Below are 19,240 nucleotides of genomic sequence, written 5' to 3' on the forward strand. Positions count from 1 at the left end.
AGTGAAGTGCAAGGACTCGTGATCAAGAGCTACCTGCGATCCCTCGAACGAGCTGCAATAAACCCCATTTCACTGAGAATACTTCCGCTCTGCATCTGTGAGTATGCGGGAGCGGAAGCCAATAGGTTGCCTCATCCCCTCAGCTGTGCCGTGAGAAAGGACGGCTCTAATGCCGACTGCTGAAGTATCACGTTCTAGTATCAATGGTTTGTCTGGGCCGTAATGTCGTAATGGGCAAGAAACTCTGCTTTACTTATCAGTGCTTTGACCTCTTGGAACGCCTGCTGCTGAGCAATGCCCCACCTCCACTCCGTCCTGGCATGCAATAGTTCATACAAAGGTGCAAGGATCGTGGCTGCCTGCGGTAGAAACTTTTGGTAATAGGTGACCAGACCCAAAATTGACCTTAACTCGGGCACTCCAGTGGGTGTGCCGACGTCCAGAATAGCCTCAAGATTTTCCCTGTTGGCATGCACGCCCTTATCGGTGATTTTGTAACCCAAAAAATGAACCTCATTCTCACGAAATCTTGACTTCACCCGATTCAGCTGCACCCCGAACTCGCGGTACCTTCCCAGAACTCGGCGTAAGGTGGCGGCATCATTCCGCTTTTCTGCAATGATTACGTCATCCAAATAGACCTGTACTCCGGGCAGTCCTTGCAAAATTATTTCCATGCGTTGCTGAAATACCGCTGGCACAGAGGCTACTCCAAACGGAAGGCGTGTGAAGCAAAAAAGGCCCTTCTGTGTATTCACCGTCGTGAGCAGTTGCGATTCTTCGTCTAACGCAATTTGATTGTAGGCGTCCCGGAGATCAATAGTTGTGTAATGGGTGCCAACGGGGGACAACGAGCGGCGACGTGGGGAAGGTGAACGACGTGTAAAGACCGGGCGCTCGGCTGGTGGCCTGTTCGACTGCCGACTAAAATAAGTGTCGTGGAAAGGCTGCACGTTGGCGTAGGGAGGCGACTGCACAAACTCATCAGAGTGCAGCATGCAGCGGCGGCAGAGTCGTGCAACGTGGCCGGGAGCACCGCAGGCATAACATATGGGCCTGTTGTCTTGCGTCCACCAAGGATTAAGGATTAGTAAAGGCAGGAGCAGGTCGATGAACGGGACTATGAACGGGTGGTGGCGGCCGAGGATGTAGGGCAACGAGTGGTTGATGAGGGGGCTGCGCGGCGACGGATGCGTAAGTAAGTGGCGCGGCGGCAGGGTACTGCTGGTGCTGCATTGGTAGAGCCTCAGCAACTTGGTCTTTAATAACCCGCCGGAGCGTAGGAGCGAGCTGTGTAGGAGGCTGTTGCGGCAGCGGCTGCTGTAGCTCAGCAAAGAGTAGCAAAGAAAGCTGACGTGCAACTTCCTCCCGCACGAAAGCTTGGATTTGTGTGAGCAAGGAGGAACGATCAGAGAAGGCCGTGATGGAAGAGAGGGCCTCGTCAGCCACTGAGGTGCGCCTAGTCAACTCGCGCTGCCTCCTCAACTCGTCGTAGCTTTGGCACAAGTTTATGAGCTCTGCTACGGTGCGCGGGCTCTTGGCAATCAACATTTGGAAAATGTCATCGGCGATGCCCTTCAAAATGTGCTTCAATTTCTCATTTTCCGGCATAGACGCATCCACACGTTTGCGTAGGTCAAGAACCTCTTCAATATAACTGGTGAATGTTTCACCGGGTTGTTGCGCTCGCTCTCGTAACCGCTGCTCAGCGCGCAACTTGTGGACGGCAGGGCGACCGAAAACTGCAGCGAAACTGGTCTTGAACGCAGACCAGGACTGAAAGTCGGCTTCGTGATTCTTAAACCACAGGTGAGCCACTCCCGCTAGGTAGAATATGATGGCATTTAACTTGGCGGTATCATCCCATTGATTGTGCAAGCTCACCCATTCGTACGTAGCCAATCAGTCATTGACGTCCTGTTCGTCCGTACCGCTGAAAACGGCTGGATGGCGTTGCGGGACAGCGCCAGAGCAGGCAACGGGGGGTGGCGGCGGCGGCTGGGGAAAGTCAGGCATGACGGGAGGCACAGTCCGAGACCGGAGTTCCAGGGTGTAGATGTTCTCGAGTACCCCACACCTCCACCAATTGTAATGGGTGCACTGAACAGTTCCGATGGCAACGTCTCTTCGTAACCGAGGAGGCAGGTGACGCAGAGCAGGAACAGCTGGTAGCTCGAACGGCTCATACTCGTGCCAAGCACTGGCAGTCCGGCTGGCCCACTGGTTGCACAGCAGGCATGGAAGAGACGATCTGGCTGGCCTTGTTCCTGTGCTCTTCTTCTTCATTACAGTTGTAAAAATTTCACTGCCGTTCAACATCGCCATGATGTCCTCTATGCGCAAGAGAGGATACTGGATCATATGGCAGGCTTGGTTGACAGTAGTTTTAAAATCGCCGCATAAGCGAATGTTTCCTTTACGCTTTACCACCGCCACCACGGGCGCTGTCCACTCCTAGTGCGAGTCCAGGGCAAGAATTCCAATTTCAACTAACCGATCAATTTCGGCCTCCACTTTTGAGTGCAACGTGTGCGGCACCGGCCACACCTTACAGAACCGAGGAACTGCATCATTCCGCAATGGCAAACGGGCGGGCGGTTCCTTTATGAGCCCTAACTCAGGTCGAAACACGTCGGAAAATTCTTCTAACAAGACTTCAACACCACTGCCAACTTCACAGATGGCTGCACTCTCACCTTCCTGCGTTGCGCTAAGCACCGGCTCCCCAAGAAGCTCCAGCGCTGTCATGACGTCCCAGCCACACAGGTTCGGCCCGGAACAACTCAGAACCGCTAATGTGGCTTTCGTAGTCTTCAAACCCATGCAAACATCGAGCTGTAACTGGCCACGCACCGGCAGTGATCCAAGGAAGCATGACAACTTGAGTGGCGATTCTTGCAGTTTCGGCCAGGCATCTTGATGCTGTACATAGGTGGGCGAAGTGATGATAGAAACCGGGTGCCTGTGTCCAGCTGCCTCTTGATTGCTATTCCATTCCAAAGTAGAGTGCGCATTATTTCCTTTACGATGTGAATGTTTCCAACGAAATTATCTGCCATTTCAACGAGGAACAGAGCTTCTGATTCCGGATCGTTGCAGTTTCCTGCTGACAGATGCACGGCATTAATTTGCTGGTGTGGCCACGTGAACGGTTCCCTCGTTCTGCTGTCTGCTTGTCCGGGACACATCTTGTGAACAATACCGCGCTGCTGGCACTGGTAGCACTTTGCCGAGCAGAACCAGCAGGTCCTGGAGTTGTGCCCTGTTTCTACACACCTGAAGCATGGTGGCCGACTTTCACGTCGTGCATACATGTTCCTTAACATGTGTACGCCTTCGTCTTCAGGCACCTTCATCTTCACGAAAACGTCTTCACATTTTCTTCCGCCATTTCTACTGCTAAAGCGATTTCCTCTGCTTCGCTTCTTCTTAAGGATGCTTTCGAAAGCAGTTTACAACGTACCGAGTTGTCTTGCAAGCCATGAACTATCCGGTCCCGGAGCATTCTGTCAAGTGAAGTGCTGAAGTTTCAGGTATCCGCCAATTGCCGAATGGCTACAAGAAAATCTCTGACTGGCTCTCCTGGCATCTGGTTGCGTGAGAAAAATTTGTAGGATAGGGCTATTTCATTCAGGCTGGGCGAGAAATGCTTCTGCAATATGTAGAGTGCTTCTTTCGGAAAGACCGCGACAGAAGAGGTGGCGGAGTGGCTATACTGTTCAAAAGCACATTTCAGATTTTAAAACTGCCTGACGTTGCCACAGTTGAAGCTGTCTTTTGTAAAGTATATGCTAACGATTTCCAATATGTCCTTGGTGCTATTTATAGGCCTCCCGGTTCCTCTGTCGCCGTCTTAGATGAAGTAAAGAAATATCTTTATTGCTACACGAAACCAGACGATAAGTTAATTTTAGCTGGAGATTTTAACTTACCAAACATAAACTGGGCTACTTTTTCTGTTCAATCTCCGCACACTGTAGGAGATGCTCTGCTTGATATCATGTTTCATTTTGATCTCTTACAAATTGTGAAGAACCCTACTAGAATCCAACAAGATTCTTCATCAATATTGGATTTATTCTTGGTACGAGGCAATATCAAAGAAAACCTTTCATCTAATGTAGTGGCCGGTATTTCTGATCATCAAGCCGTAATCTTGGTAATAGAAGACATATTATTGGGCCGAAGGGGTGATATTCGACACTTTCCGAATTTTGCCCGTGCTGACAATGAATCGATTATTGATATGTTAGATCTTCATTATTATAGTTTTCTGCACAGCACTTGTAGCGTGGATGACCTGTGGCTTGTTTTCAAAAACACTGTTCGTGACTGCATTCAGCGTTTTGTACCAGTGATATGCAAGAAGTCCAACAATCACAATCCTTGGATTACGCGAGAAACTTTGCAATTGCAGCGCAAGCTAAAGCGATTAAAGAAAAGAATAAAAAAATCAAGATCAGCCTTTTTAGAGGCAAAAATTCATGAAGTTTCAGAGAAATTAAAAGAATGCATTCTGAAAGATAAAGAAAAATACTACAATAAAAAACTTCCGGATTTTATAAAAACTGCACCTGAAAAGTTTTGGCGGTCAATTGCACCAGTTTCTCGTTCTACCGATGCATTTATTATAAATGGACAACATGTAAGTGACAATGTCCAGGTATCATCAGCATTTAATAACACCTTTAAGAAAGTTTTCACGAAAGATGACGGGCGTCTCCCACCCTTTAGCATGTCCCTTCCTTCCATGCCTGATATTATAATTTCTGAAGAGGGTGTTTTTAATCTATTATTAAAACTGGATGTTAAGAAATCACCTGGACCAGATGATATTCCGAATGCCTTCCTTAAACAGTATGCAGAGTGGTGTTCAAAGTATTTGTGCGTCCTATTCACTCGATCATTGAAAGAAGGTGTTCTACCATGTGATTGGAAAACTGCTAGAATTAAGCCTTTGCATAAAAGTGGAGAGAAGACGTGTATTGAAAATTATCGCCCTATTTCATTAACTTCGACAACGTGCAAATTATTGGAACACATCATTCATAAGCATCTAACTAATTTCCTCGACGAGCATAATGTACTGGCAGATGTTCAACACGGGTTTAGACGAGGGTATTCCACATGCACTCAACTGGTCGAAACAATCCATGATTTTGCGACAGCAATCAACGAAGGAAAACAAACTGATGTTATCTTTATGGACTTTCGAAAAGCTTTCGATAAGGTTTCGCACAAGAAACTGCTTCATAAACTCAGTTTTATTATAAATAATAAACAGATATTAACATGGATACAATCGTACCTATCTGATCGCCGTCAGTTTGTCAAACTGCATAAAACTTGCTCCAATTACGTTCCTGTCGATTCTGGTGTTCCCCAGGGATCCGTCCTCGGCCCCCTACTGTTTTTAATATTTATTAATGATATTGTTAAAAACCTGTCAGTACGTGTTAAGTTATATGCCGACGACTGCGTGCTGTATGAGAAAATAAGTTCGACTGATGATCAAATTAGGCTGAATAATGATTTTGCAAGAATAGTTTCTTGGTGTGAGAAGTGGCAAATGTCAATTAACTTTGAAAAAACCGTATTTATGAGAATAACACTTGGAAAGCTCCCTCTTCTATATTACTACACTGCTAATAATAATTTTCTTCACGAAGTCACAGAATATAAGTATCTAGGTCTATGGATCTCTGATAACCTTTCTTGGACCAGGCATGTCGACTATGTTTCAGCAAACGCTCTCCGAAAGCTTTTTTTCTTACGACGCTCGCTCAAGCTAGCAACCCCTGGTACACGCCTCCTTGCCTACAACACTATTATTAGACCAATCTTAGAATATGCAGTAATTATCTGGGACCCTTTTACAAAGGTAAACATAAATAAACTTGAAAGAATCCAAAAGAAAGCAGTAAGGTTTATATATAACACTTACGGGCGAGCATCAGTCAGTGACCTCCTCAAGAAAAGCGGTTTACCCTCTATTCCTAACAGAAATCGCTTATGTCGCTTAAAGTTTTTCTATCAATTAATTAATAATAATCTCAAAGTTGACACCTCCAATATCCTTACCTATTCCTCGGGGTACCAAACTAGAAATCGCGATTCTCTTTCTATAACACCATTAAATCCGAGAGTTAATTGTTTTAAATATTCCTTTTTTCCAAGGACCATCACTGATTGGAATAACCTCACGGATGACGTTGTCAGACAGACATCATTACATTCATTTCAAGAGCATTTGAATTGATTGCTGTTAATTGACCTTGTCGCTGTATTCTCTTGTTGAGTCTCTATGTGCAATTTTGTTTTCTTTGTGTCTGTAATTCTGTATCTCACACAATGTTTCCCACCTGCTATGATCTTGTGTACAAGATCGCAGTATTCATAAATAAATAAATAAATACAACAGCTCGTTCACCTTTGTTGGCACGCAGTGTTCACTAACGACGGCCTCCATGTGAGTGCTCAGCCCTGCTACGAGCAATGCTCGCTTTTTCTTTTCTTCCGTGATGCCGTTGCCTTCGAAGAAAGCTTCTAGCCACACTAGATATGCCAGCCAGTGGTCCATAGCTTCCTCGAACTGCGGCGGGCTTGCGTATCCGGCCATGGCTACCGGGGTGTTGCTGGTGGGGCGGGCGGCAGGCTCATCCCATCCTCGTCACCACTGAAGTGGCCACGTACTCCCAAGAAGATCAACCGAGCAAAGAATGTTTATTATGGGGTTCGCATTCAATATATAGCACACAGCAAAAAAGAGGGGAAGGGACAAATAGAGAGTAAGGGAAGAAAGTGATTACAGCAGGTGCGCCCAGCTTCATAGACACGTGCGGTGCCATGACGATACAACAGTGCCGACTTTTTTAACAGTGCGGTCAAGGGTGCTTAGAGAGCAGCACGGTTCGGGATGAACTGTCTGTAGTAGTTCATTCCCAAAAAGTGCCTAAGGTCCTGGATTTTCACCGGCATTGGGTATTTGAGGATTGCTCGCACCTTCTCTTCGCATGGCAGAACACGACCCCTGTCGATCGCAAAGTCCAATAGGGAAATGCGAGTCTCAGCTATTTGGGCTTTCTTCAGGTTTAGAGTGAACCGGGTGGCATGCAACCTTTCGAGGATGTCTTCCAGGTGGCGTAAGTGCTCCTCAAACATTCAAGAGAAGATGATAATGTCATTGAAGAATGCCAGCGCATAGCGCCACTTAGCATCCCCCAGAATGTGGTCAATAAATCTCTGGAACGTAGCTGCTGCTCCAGAGCAGCCAAATGGCATATGGATAAACTGATAAAGGCCTCGGTGACAGGTGAACACAGTTTTCTCCGCATCAGCCTGCTCCAGCTGAACCTACAGATAGCCATGTCTAACATCCAGGGTGGTCAAGTAGCACACATCACCTAGATTAGCCATGATCGAGTCCACGTTAGGCATAGGATAAGCATCCTTTCTTGTGACCTTGTTCAGCCGGCAATAGTCCACACAGAGTCGAAAAGAACCGTTTTCTTTCGGGACTACTGCGACTGGCGAACCCCAGGGACTCTTTGAACACTGGACAATACCAGTCTCAATAAGCTCATCCAATGCCCGGTCGATTGCCTTCCTCTAACGGGGCGAGGATTGCATTTCCATCGCAGTGTGCCGGCTGTACCGATCTGATGTCACACGAGGCAGGTGCAACCAGTCGTTCAGTGAACTTCACGCTGAAACGAGTCAGCAGCGACAACAGGCATGCCTTCTCATGCACTGACAAGCTGTCAGACAAAGGCAGCAGTGAGCATTCTGAGCTGCTGCTTAAAGTGCCCTTTACCAGGCCCCTTAGCAAATTTCGGTTATACACTGGAAGTTGTTACGTGTCCCCTGGGAGTGTTTTGCCACAAAAATTTTTCAAATCTGCTTATTAATAGTCGAGATAAAAATATCTTAGTGCTGTGAACCCATGATTTCAGCAGGCGGGCTTCGCTGTTAGGCAAGGCACACTCTCTCCACTCACCCCGTTTAGCGTTCGCAAGCGAAATACCTTCTCTGCATTCTCCCATACCAGACATTGGAGATTGCGTAACGCATACATCTCAAGCCCCACCTTCATTTTTTTTTCTTCTTGCGTAGTTTTTTTTTTTGCACTACGTATTTCTGCTAACCGCACCACGTGCGAGCTGTTGTCTCATTCGTGCAGCGCAGAATTTTGCCTGCTGTGCACAAGGAAACATGACTGGCGGTATGATCCAGTGGTACACGAATACTAAAGCAGAACAAGCGGATTGGAGAGCATGATCACGCGCTGGAACATGGTAGAAAATAGCATAGTTTCGGTATCTGCGCATGTGACCACACGGCCATGGGAACAAGCAGCAGGCGAAGCGGAAGTGTCTCTATTGCTTTGGTGCGAAGTAAAACAAAAAACACAGACATTCCGTTTGTATGTTTATTATTTCTGTAAACTTCAATTCGTCAATTCAAGCAACAGATCGCACAGATAACAGATGTTGTCATGATTAATTCTCAGTCACGTGTCACCACGAGCGACGTCACACTGCGGACACGATTACGTAGGCGCAAGGGCACGATTACGTCATCGTCCGGCTTGGAGCGTAGCAGCCGCGAGTGAAGATGGAAATGGCGTTCGCATTGAAATTTCAGATCTCTCTGTGGCGTGTAGCAATGCAGTGCTTTGCAGACATGATTCTTATCGTGCAATGTATGCTCTGTGCCTGTCAGCTCAAAATGGCCAGACCTGGTGAGAGGCCCTTTAACGGGGCGTTCACCAGGGTAGCCAGAACCTTGACCGCCATAGCAGTGCAATGCCCGTGAGAAAACGGTTTGCGCCGTCTGTTTCCTGCCATACCAGTCGAGGGGCCAGTATTGGCGGTGGAGTTAGGGACCCGAGCCAAAGGGACTGCGCTAGTTCTCCTCTTATCCTGCTCTCGTGTGGCATCCTGCGTCTGGGGGCCCGCCATGGCCAACAGTAGTGTAGAAAAGGATTGCAGAGGTCAGAAGGGCCTGCCCTGTAACCTCTGCTTGCGATGTCAATCACGATACCTGTGCATGTGAGGAAGTCGCATCCGAGAATCACAGGCACGGCAAGACCCGGGAAATGCACAAAACGCTCACAGTGCACGCGATTCTCCCAGCACACAACCAACCGCACCGAGCCGCATGAGGTGCTGTACCGCTTGCAAGGTGGAAGGCGATGTCGCAGGCTCTAATGCAGACAGAACGCCGGTGCAAATGAGCCATAACCTCTTTGCCGAACAGCGAGACTGAAGCCCCACTATCCAGCAGCACCACAAACTGCCGACCAGTGATTGTAATTGCGATGAAAGGCGCCAGCAGGGGGGGAAGAGTTCCAGCGCGACACGCCATTGGAGCCAGAGGTTGGGTTTCACCACCACATACTCCTACTGTCGCTGCCGGCGAAGGGGAGCTCACCGGGAGCTCACACCGTTTCCCGATGGGTGAGGAGGCTCTTGCGTTGGACGGCGCACTTTGCATGTTCGGGCAATATAGCTTAAACATGTTCGTGACAATGGTAGAAGACAATGCCTCGGTCTGATTGAGGGCGCCTGGGCGCATCTCAAGCGTTAGGTCTCCCAATCACCACAAGCCCATGGACAATAAGGTTCAAGAGAGATGGATGGCGGTGGCAGCAGGCAGTAGGCTCTCGCTGCCCGTATGTCGCCCTGAATCCGCTTTGCATCTGAGGCCAATTCGTTTAGGTCCCGATAATGGGTGGCCCGAAGGTAAGCAGAGAAAGTTGAATGGGCTTGACGAATGGCCTGCTCCAACTTCTTGGCGTCAGATGTCATGGGGTCAGCCAGAAGATAGAGCTCCTGCATCGCCCTGACATACTTGAGCAGAGATTCGTCGGTGTGTTGGTTGCAAAGCTCTAGCTCGCGACACATACAGCGCTCATAGTCAGGAGGGAGGAATTCGCTGTGGAAAATTGTCCTAAGCTCCTCCATTGAACGAGCTTGCTGGCCGACAAGTGGGCACTGCCATGCCATGTGGGTTGTTAGCGAAACGCGCAATACAATGCCTAGCATCGCACTTTCGTCCAGCCACATTGCCTGTTTACAGTAGTGCAATGCCTCGAGGTACTCCGTAGCACTCGTGCACCCCGAATGACCGCCGTACTTCAGAAGTACCCGTAGGCTGCTTGACATGCCTGGCTGAGGTGGTCTCCCTTTAGAGCACCAGGCTGCGAGTGCACCGCTTCCACCAGGACTTGGAGAAGCTGTGCAGCTGTGGTGTTCAGTGGCATTTGCTACAGGCCAGGTGTGGCAGCCTTAGAAGGGCCAACTGTTGTAGCTTCGACGGGGCGGCCAGACGGAAGGGTTACGGCATGAGGCCTAACGGCCGGGGCACGTAGCGCCGCAAGATAAGAGCCGGACTGCTCCAGTCGGGGACCAGACAAGAAATGAATCTTTATTTCTGAGGAGGCAACTTACAGGAGGCACTTACAGCGTTTGGCGCTGAGTGACGCCCTGATGTAAAGACCCAAAACCGAAACCAGAAGTTACGGATACCACACCAACCTGTGCCTGTTCTCCTAAATGCATGCCTAAACCTGAAGGGCCAGTAAGCGACATAGAAGAGAGCTGGGTTGCCATTTCAACAGGAGCCAGAGGCCTCACACGACCGGCAAACACCCCACTCCACCCCACGGTGGAGTGGGGTGGAGTTGGAAATGTCGCTCAGCTGCGCATGAGGCAAGCATTAGTAGGAAAGTGTGGCGACGTTGTCAGCTGAGTGGGGTGGCATGCACTCGACATTGCCTACCAGTTCCACTCAGGACAAGGAGAGGCCAGCGAGCCGTTTTGCACCAACAGCGAGGCAGGGGGGCTCCGCTGGGGCACACCGGACATCGAACTGCGGTTAGGACAAAGAGGGACCAGCGAGCGAGCGTCTATGGCAGAGTGGGAAGTCTGCTCCATGGCGAATTCGTCCGAGAAAGGTGCTTGGGACAAAGAAAGGCCAGCAAGCGAGTGTGCCAGCACCTAAGCAGGTTGGCTCCAATACGGCACATGGGGTACTCAAGTGCACTTGGGACGAAAAGGGGCCAGCAAGTGGGAACAGCACATTGGAGGGGCTAGTAGGCACCTGCTCTGCATGTGTCTCAAACAGTTAAGGGAACTCAAAACTGGCACGGTTAGGACTAGGGTACACATCCAAGCTGTTAACATCACCAATGGCTGTCCAAAGAAGGGATCGCTCCCGGTGGCCGAAAGCAGAGGGTCGCCGAAGCGAACATGTCTCATACTGTCAGTCTCGTCCGCGTCAAAGGACGTTAAGTCCATAGCCAGGGGATCAAGCAGGAACGAGGACCGTGAATGGGCCTGCTCTGATGCCATGCCGAAACCGAGTTGGGCATCAGTTATGTGGAGCTGGGTTTGCACAAGGCTCACCCTTCGAGCAACATTCAGGAAAGAGCACGACACTCATCCAGTTTGCAATGCATAAAGGTGCTATGGCAAGGCTTGTAGACTCTCCGACACAGTGCAGAGAAGGCTCCTGAGCCAGATTGCCAACTAACGCGGGTTTATTCACCCAAGATACAGCACAGTGTGACAGTCATGGCACTTATGGGCAAAGGCTCATCGCAAGACCGGTCAAGTACGCGTGCCCACTGCGCTAGGACTAACCGGGAAGCGGTCCACCAAACGTGAGAATGAGAAGTCACGGGAGCAAAGGACCAAGGACACAGCAGTGTCTTCCATCTACACAAATTTTATTGGACAATCTTAGGTTTATCATTCCACCGTGAATCCCCGCAGGGGCGTCTGCGTCAGCAGGCGTTTGGTGTGTTGCGACACCACATACCCGAGCACACGAGGGTTGGCCCCTCCCGCGTGTAGCCGTGCACGGCTTAGCCATGTCCGGGGAAAGGGGGATCCTGGGGGTTGAGCCGATGCAGGGTGTTCGGACCTTTAAGGCCCCCCAGCGGATACAACACACCTCTTTGGCCTCTGCTTCACGTAGATGGCACCCCCGGACTGACCCACCCGGGGGAAATCGGTAGTTGCCTTTTTCTGTCTCTCTCTCTCCCTCCAGCCTTCGTGTTTCTCTCACTTTCTACCTTTCCTGTCTTCTCCTGGCTTCTTCCAATTTTCCAGGCAGCAAGGGTTAACCTTGTGTGAATAGCCAACCTAGGTTATTTAATATTTGGTTATAGTGGTAACGTACAGCTGCCGTTTGCAGGCCCTGTTCTTCAGGCCCTGCAGCGTCCCCTTGTAAGACTCCGCTGTGGGTGGCTGGCGTTACTGCCGAAATTTCACATATATTTATGGATAGCTCCTTTCCTCCACAACCTGATCGCCCTCAGAAAAGAGGGTGCACCGATGAAGTTTTTCAGTTTTTTGGACGCCAAGTCCACAACTTCCCACGTTTCCATGTAGTTAACTCGGAAAAACCCCGCAAACCAGTGCGCACTATTTCACTGTTCCTTGTATCAAAGACTTTGACTGATGTTTTTGGAGCCAGTTATAAGGCGACCAGGATGGCAAGCGGTGATCTCCTCCTTGAGCTCCGCGTTAAGAAACAATACGAGAAACTGTCTAAGCTTGTGTCATTTCGGGATAACAAACTAACAGTAACCCCGCGCCGTACGATGAACACCGCTCGCAGCATTGTCTCGGACGATGATTTGCTGGAGCTCACTGAGGCTGAGCTCTTGGAGGGCTTCAGTGAACAGAATGTTATAAATGTCAAAAGAATTAAGATGAGGCGAGATGGAAACGAAATCCAAACAAAACACTTGATAATCACCTTCGGTTCAAGTGTCCTGCCCGAGTCAATCGAAGTGGGTACATTAAGCTCCGTGTTAGGCCATACGTGCCAAACCGCCTGAGATGTTTCAAATGCCAACGTTTCGGCCACAGCTCGCAGAGCTGCCGAGGCCGCCAAACTTGTGCGAAATGCAGTGCCCACGAACACACCTCTGAAGCTGGTGAGAACTCTCTCCACTGCATGAACTGTGATGGGGAACAAGCCGCGTACTCGCGCTCCTGTCCATCATGGAAAAAAGAAAAAGAAATAGTTACAATCAAAGTTAAAGAAAACATATCTTTCAAAGAGGCACGCAGGCGGGTAGCGTGCCTGCCAAAGAAAAGCTTTGCCGAAGTGGCGTGTCAGGGGGCAGCGTCACAACGGCCTCCGGCGGCTGTCTGACCCACAAACAGTGAGTCTGCAGTTATGCAATCTGCCCCCATGGCGGTTGCAGCTAGCGCTGCTCCGTCAACCGAGGAGAAGGGACCATCGACCCTGAAGATGGGTGCAGCCGAGGCTGGCTCAACTTCCCAGGTCCCTTCCAGCGCTGGCAACGGCCGGCGCAGCCAAATCCCCCAGGGAGCCCCATCGACCTCTGGGCTGGTGGGCGCAGGGGTCTTGCCCTCCCAGACGGGAAAACTCTGAAACTTCTTCTCTCTCTGAAAACTTCTCACTCGCAAGAGCACGTGTCCGGCGCCTCACAAGAGGCAATGGACACTACACCTATCCCCACAGCGCGCCAAGCGCCTAAGGAGCGGCGAGGCTTCCTCGAACGCTCCAGAAAGAGCAGAACCCCCATTACAGGACCTCGAAAGAGCTCTGTAACCTAAGGCATCACGTCCCGTTCCATACACACAGCACTTATTTACACTAAATATGGGTACACAAATTATTCAATGGAACATCAGAGGTCTCCTTAGAAACCTTGATGATTTGCAAGAACTCATCCACAAACATAATCCAAAAGTGCTGTGTTTACAGGAAACACGCCTAAAATCCAAACACACAAACTTCCTCCGACCGTATGTGTTCTATTTTAAGCAGCAGACAGACGCTTCAATGGCAGCAACGCAAAAAGCTCTTTATTCAAGGCAGCAGCGTACTTTTATAGATAACGCTGCATGCCGGTCAGGCACACGTCATTCGCGGTACAATCTTATCAGACCGCCTGGCCGATACAGAACATTCCTTCCTCCTTAATAAAAGCTACACGCGTTTCTTTCCGCGCTCATAGTTGGAGGCTTGATAGCGACCAGGAGGACGCCTTGTGCGATTACTTCTTCGCACATGGACCTCTTCAGGTGCTGCCATGGTTGACGGGGTGATACTTGCAGGCTGCGCTGCTGAGTGTCTTGCCTCGGGCTGCAATGCCGGTTCCTTAGTTGAAGTGGAGTCATCTAAGCGAACATCCTCAAGCTGTTCCGCAGTAGGACCACCAATCTTGGAGTCAGCAGGGGGATTTTCTTCGGAGGGTGTTGGTAGAAAATCTCGTTGAATACGGGAACTTGGAGAGGACTCAGGATGCGCTTCTTTTGCGACGTCCGGATGGAATGAAGTCTTTGATCCCGTAATCCAGCTGGGTCTTAAGTGGTCGATATGCACAAAACGAAAATGGTCACCGACTTTGACTACAAAAGTAGAGTCGCTAACGCGTTGCACTACGACAGCTTCCTCCCATGACAGGGTTTCCCCTCTCGTAGTCTTGACGAGAACTGTGTCACCGGCTTCCATCTGCGGGTCCCTTCCTCGGCCCTTGTTGCGATGGGTGGTGTCTCTGTCTTGACGGCTGCGCATATCCTGCACAAAACTTGGCTTTAGGAGTGAAAGCTTCACTCGAGGTTGTCGTTTCAGGAACAGCTCAGCCAGCGTTCTTCCTGTTACGGAATTCGGGGTGTTCCTGTAAGCAAGCAAGAAGTCGTTAAGTCGTTGATGCAGAGTTCTGTTTTGGCCTGTTAGGTTATCGTGAAGCACTTGCTTGAGTAGAGTGGCTTTTGTCGTTTGGACTAGCCTTTCTGCTGCCCCGTTCGATGAAGCATGGTACGGTGGCGTACGTGTGTGTCAAATCCCGTGAGAAGAGGTGAAATTGGCGAACTCCTGCGCAGTAAACTGAGGTCCGTTGTCGCTGATCAGTTCCTCCGGGTAGCCATACGCTGCAAATATCTCCTTGAGACAGTCGATTGTTTTTGACGTCGTTGTAGTGCGGAGGCACTTTGCTTCTATCCACTTTGAGTAAGAGTCTACTAGAAGGAACAAGTTGTAACCATCCTTCATGGCGAAATCAACATGGACTCTCTGCCAAACGCGGGTTGGATAAGTCCATGGATGCAATGGCCCTGGTGCCTTCGCAGGCATGGTCGTTTGGCACACTGTACATCGACGGACAGTGTCTTCAATGTTCTTGTCGATCGATGGCCACCGAACAAACGACCTAGCAAGCATTTTCATTCTTTGCATTCCAGGGTGCTCTTCATGCAGCAATGTTAATACTGCTTCTTTAAGTTCGTCCGGAATGATCACTCGCTGGCCCCACGTGACACAGCCTTGCTCGTACGATAGTTCGTTTCGACGAACGTAAAAGGGCTGAAATTTATCATCGTAGTGTGCGGGCCAGCCAGATAAGGTGAACTGCACGACTTTGGAAAGAAGGCGGTCCCGTTTAGTCGCAGCAGCAACTTAGCTCGCAGTGAGAGGCGTTGCCTCAAACACTGCAAGACATTCTTCAGTGTCGTCTTTATGCTTGACCAAAAGTGGAAGCCTTGAAAGTGCGTCGGCAACTTCCATGTTTTTGCCGTTTCTGTAGCGCAGTGTGTACTGATAAGCTGCTAAGGTGATAGCCCAACGCTGAATCCTGGCTGCGGCCAAAGAAGGAATTGGTTTATCCGATGCCAAAATCCCCAACAGCGGTTGGTGGTCTGTATACAGCGTGAATTTGCGCCCGTATAAGTATCTATGAAACCTGCTTAGACCAAAAATTAGGGCCAGGGCTTCCTTCTCGCCTTGCGCATAGTTGCGCTCCGCTGCACTTAATGTTCTGGAGGCAAATGCGATGGGTCTTTCTGAGCCATCGGGCATGACGTGAAAAATTACGGCCCCAAGACCGTAGGCCGACGCGTCGCAGCTTAACCCGATTGGCTTTTTCACGTCGTAAAAAGTCAATACTTGACTGTCGATGAGGCGCTGCTTGGCTTCCGCGAATGATCTTGAGCATGCGTCCGTCCACACCCAAGTCGTGTCCTTTTTGAGCAAGTCATACATTGGTGCAGCTACTGTAGCTAAATCTTTGATGAATTTTGCATAGAAATTCAGCAGGCCCAAGAAGGCTCGCAGTTCAGTTACGTTGCTTGGCTGAGGTGCTTCCGTGATTGCCTTTATCTTTGTTGTGGTTGGAAAAATGCCATCTGATGTCACTTTGTGTCCCAGATAAACAACGGATGGTTTGAAAAATTCACACTTCTGTTGTTTTAGGGTAATATGATGCTGTGACAGTCGTTGAAGCACCTTTTCCACCGTTTCTTGACAGTCGTCTATGTTGTCGCCTACGACGATGACGTCGTCGATATAGCAACCCACTTTTGGAATCCCTTTTAAGACTTCGTCCATTAAAGACTGAAAGATAGCGGGTGCGCTAGAGATACCAAATGGAAGGCGCTGATACTGAAATAATCCGAGATGAGTGTTCACCGTTAGCAGCGCTTTGCTTTCCTCAGCGAGCGGCACTTGTTGATAGGCTTGCGATAGATCCAAGACGCAAAAGATTTTGCCTCCCGCGAGCATGGAGTACAAATCTTCCGGCAATGGCAATGGGTAATGGTCTGTTTTTAGAACAGGATTAACCGTGACCTTGTAGTCACCGCATAACCTTAATCCTGTGCCGCCTTTCTTCGCGACCACCACCAGAGGCGTTGCCCAGTCACTTTTCGTGACCCTCTTTAGTATTCCGGCTTGCTCGAGCTTTTCCAACTCCTTTGCTACTTCGTCTTTGACAGCAAACGGTATTGGCCGTGCTTTTGAGAATACTGGTTGAGCCCCTTCCTTGACAAAGATGCGAGCTTCGAAGTTTTTGACGACACCCGGGGTGCTCTTGAAAACCTCGGGATACTTCTTCCGTAAAGCTTCTACCCTCTGCTCCGGTGTCTTATCCGTGGACAGACTGTATACTGCTTTCCAGTTTATCTGCAGTTTTTCGAGCCAGTCTCTGCCCATGAGAGCGGGCATCGGCGTTCCGTTTCCCTGCACTACCACTATGGGCAAAGAGATCTCGCTTCCTTCCTGTTTGACTAATACTGTCACGTGGTAGTGACGGTGAAGAAAGAAGCAGTACGGTGGGATACAAAACTAGCTTTTATTGGGCGAACCTGTGCCCACAAAACAGGCTACACTTATAGCACAACGAAAGCGGCGAACACGCTCGGCGATCGTCGAAAATTTTATCAGCGGGTCAAGCGCGTCTGCTTTTATAGATCAGTCGTCGAATGTTCCAGATTAACTGATGGGACCCGCGTGTCTTCCACAAAGTTCTACACCATTCGTGTCACGCGATGAAATCTGATAACACAAGGTTCGGCGACAACAGACACGCGGATAGAAGCGTCGATAACTTTCCAGAAACGTCGGATACATGCAGGCGCGTCCCTCGCTCTGCGATTACAGTTGTTAAGCGGCGAAACGTGGTTGCGCGATAAAGATAAGTACACGTGTCATTACCCCCCTCTTAAAAAGCATCGACCCGATGCTGCAAACAAACGAAAGTAACAAAGAAAAGCACTCGTAGCAAAGAAAACAACAAACTAAGGAAGTTCATCAGCGTCCGTAAAATGGTTTAAGGCGCACCACGTGGACCACTTCAGATCGTGCGCGGCGCCGCTGTGAGTGCGAAATGCCGTCTGGCACGACCTCATAGTCTAGTGCGCCAATACGTCGGATGACCTTGTAGGGTCCGAAATAGCGTCGCAGCAGTTTCTCACTGAGTCCTCGCCGGCGTATCGGGGTCCATACCCAAACACGGTCGCCGGGCTGGTACTCGACGAAGCGTCTTCGGAGGTTGTAGTGTCGGCTGTCGGTACGCTGCTGGGTCTTGATCCGTAGGCGGGCGAGCTGTCGGGCTTCTTCGGCGCGCTGGAGATAGCTAGCGACGTCAACATTCTCTTCGTCAGTGATGTGGGGCAGCATGGCGTCGAGCGTCGTCGTCGGGTTCCTGCCGTAAACCAGCTTAAACGGCGTGATCTGTGTTGTTTCTTGCACCGCCGTGTTGTAAGCGAATGTTACGTACGGCAGGACGGCATCCCAGGTCTTGTGTTCGACGTCGACGTACATCGCTAGCATGTCGGCGAGGGTCTTATTCAGCCGCTCCGTAAGGCCATTCGTCTGCGGGTGGTATGCCGTGGTCCTCCTGTGCCTTGTATGACTGTATTTCAGAATGGCTTGGGTAAGCTCCGCTGTAAAGGCCGTTCCTCTGTCGGTGATGAGGACTTCTGGGGCGCCATGTCGAAGCAGGATGTTTTCGACAAAGAATTTCGCCACTTCGGCTGCGCTACCTTTCGGCAGTGCTTTGGTTTCAGCGAAGCGGGTGAGGTAGTCTGTTGCCACGACGATCCACTTATTTCCGGTTGTTGACGTCGGAAAGGGTCCCAGCAAGTCCATCCCGATCTGCTGGAATGGTCGGCAAGGAGGCTCGATTGGCTGTAGTAATCCGGCTGGCCTTGTCCGCGGTGTCTTGCGTCGCTGACAGTCTCGGCATGTTCTGACATAACGGGCGACGTCGGCGGTCAGGCGCGGCCAATAATACTTTTCTTGAATCCTCGATAGTGTCCGGGAAAAACCGAGGTGTCCAGCGGTCGGATCGTCATGTAGGGCGTGCAATACTTCTGGACGAAGTCCTGACGGGACAACAAGAAGGTAATTGGCGCGGACTGGTGAGAAGTTCTTCTTCACGAGTAGACTGTCTTGAAGCGTGAAGGAAGATAATCCGCGCTTAAATGCCCTGGGGACAACGTCGGTGTGCCCTTCCAAATAATCGACGAGGCCTTTAAGTTCCGGGTCCGCTCGTTGTTGTTCGGCGAAGTCTTCCGCGCTTATTATACCAAGGAAGGCGTCGTCATCCTCGTCATCTTGCGGCGGCGGGTCAATGGGGGCGCGTGATAGGCAATCGGCGTCTGAGTGTTTTCGTCCGGACTTGTATGTTACAGTGATGTCGTATTCTTGTAGTCTGAGGCTCCACCGTGCTAGCCGTCCTGAGGGATCCTTTAAATTCGCTAGCCAACACAAGGCGTGATGGTCGCTGACGACTTTGAATGGCCTGCCATATAGGTAAGGGCGAAATTTCGCTGTAGCCCAAACGATGGCGAGGCATTCCTTTTCGGTTGTAGAATAATTGCCTTCCGCTTTTGACAACGACCGGCTAGCGTAAGCTATCACGTGTTCATGTCCATCTTTTCTCTGGACCAGGACGGCGCCGAGGCCTAGGCTACTGGCG

General features: G+C 50.0%; 1 protein-coding gene and 1 pseudogene across 11 annotated transcripts in view; one reads left to right on the forward strand and one right to left on the reverse strand.

Moving 5' to 3' along the window:
* Positions 1-19,240, forward strand: part of gwl (serine/threonine-protein kinase greatwall) — a 472,763-nt gene that overhangs the window by 278,727 nt on the left and 174,796 nt on the right. The window lies entirely within an intron of this gene.
* On the reverse strand, positions 1,903-6,619 carry LOC139056954 (uncharacterized; annotated as a pseudogene).

The sequence above is a fragment of the Dermacentor albipictus genome, chromosome 1, assembly GCF_038994185.2.
Source record: "Dermacentor albipictus isolate Rhodes 1998 colony chromosome 1, USDA_Dalb.pri_finalv2, whole genome shotgun sequence".
NCBI lineage: Eukaryota > Metazoa > Arthropoda > Arachnida > Ixodida > Ixodidae > Dermacentor > Dermacentor albipictus.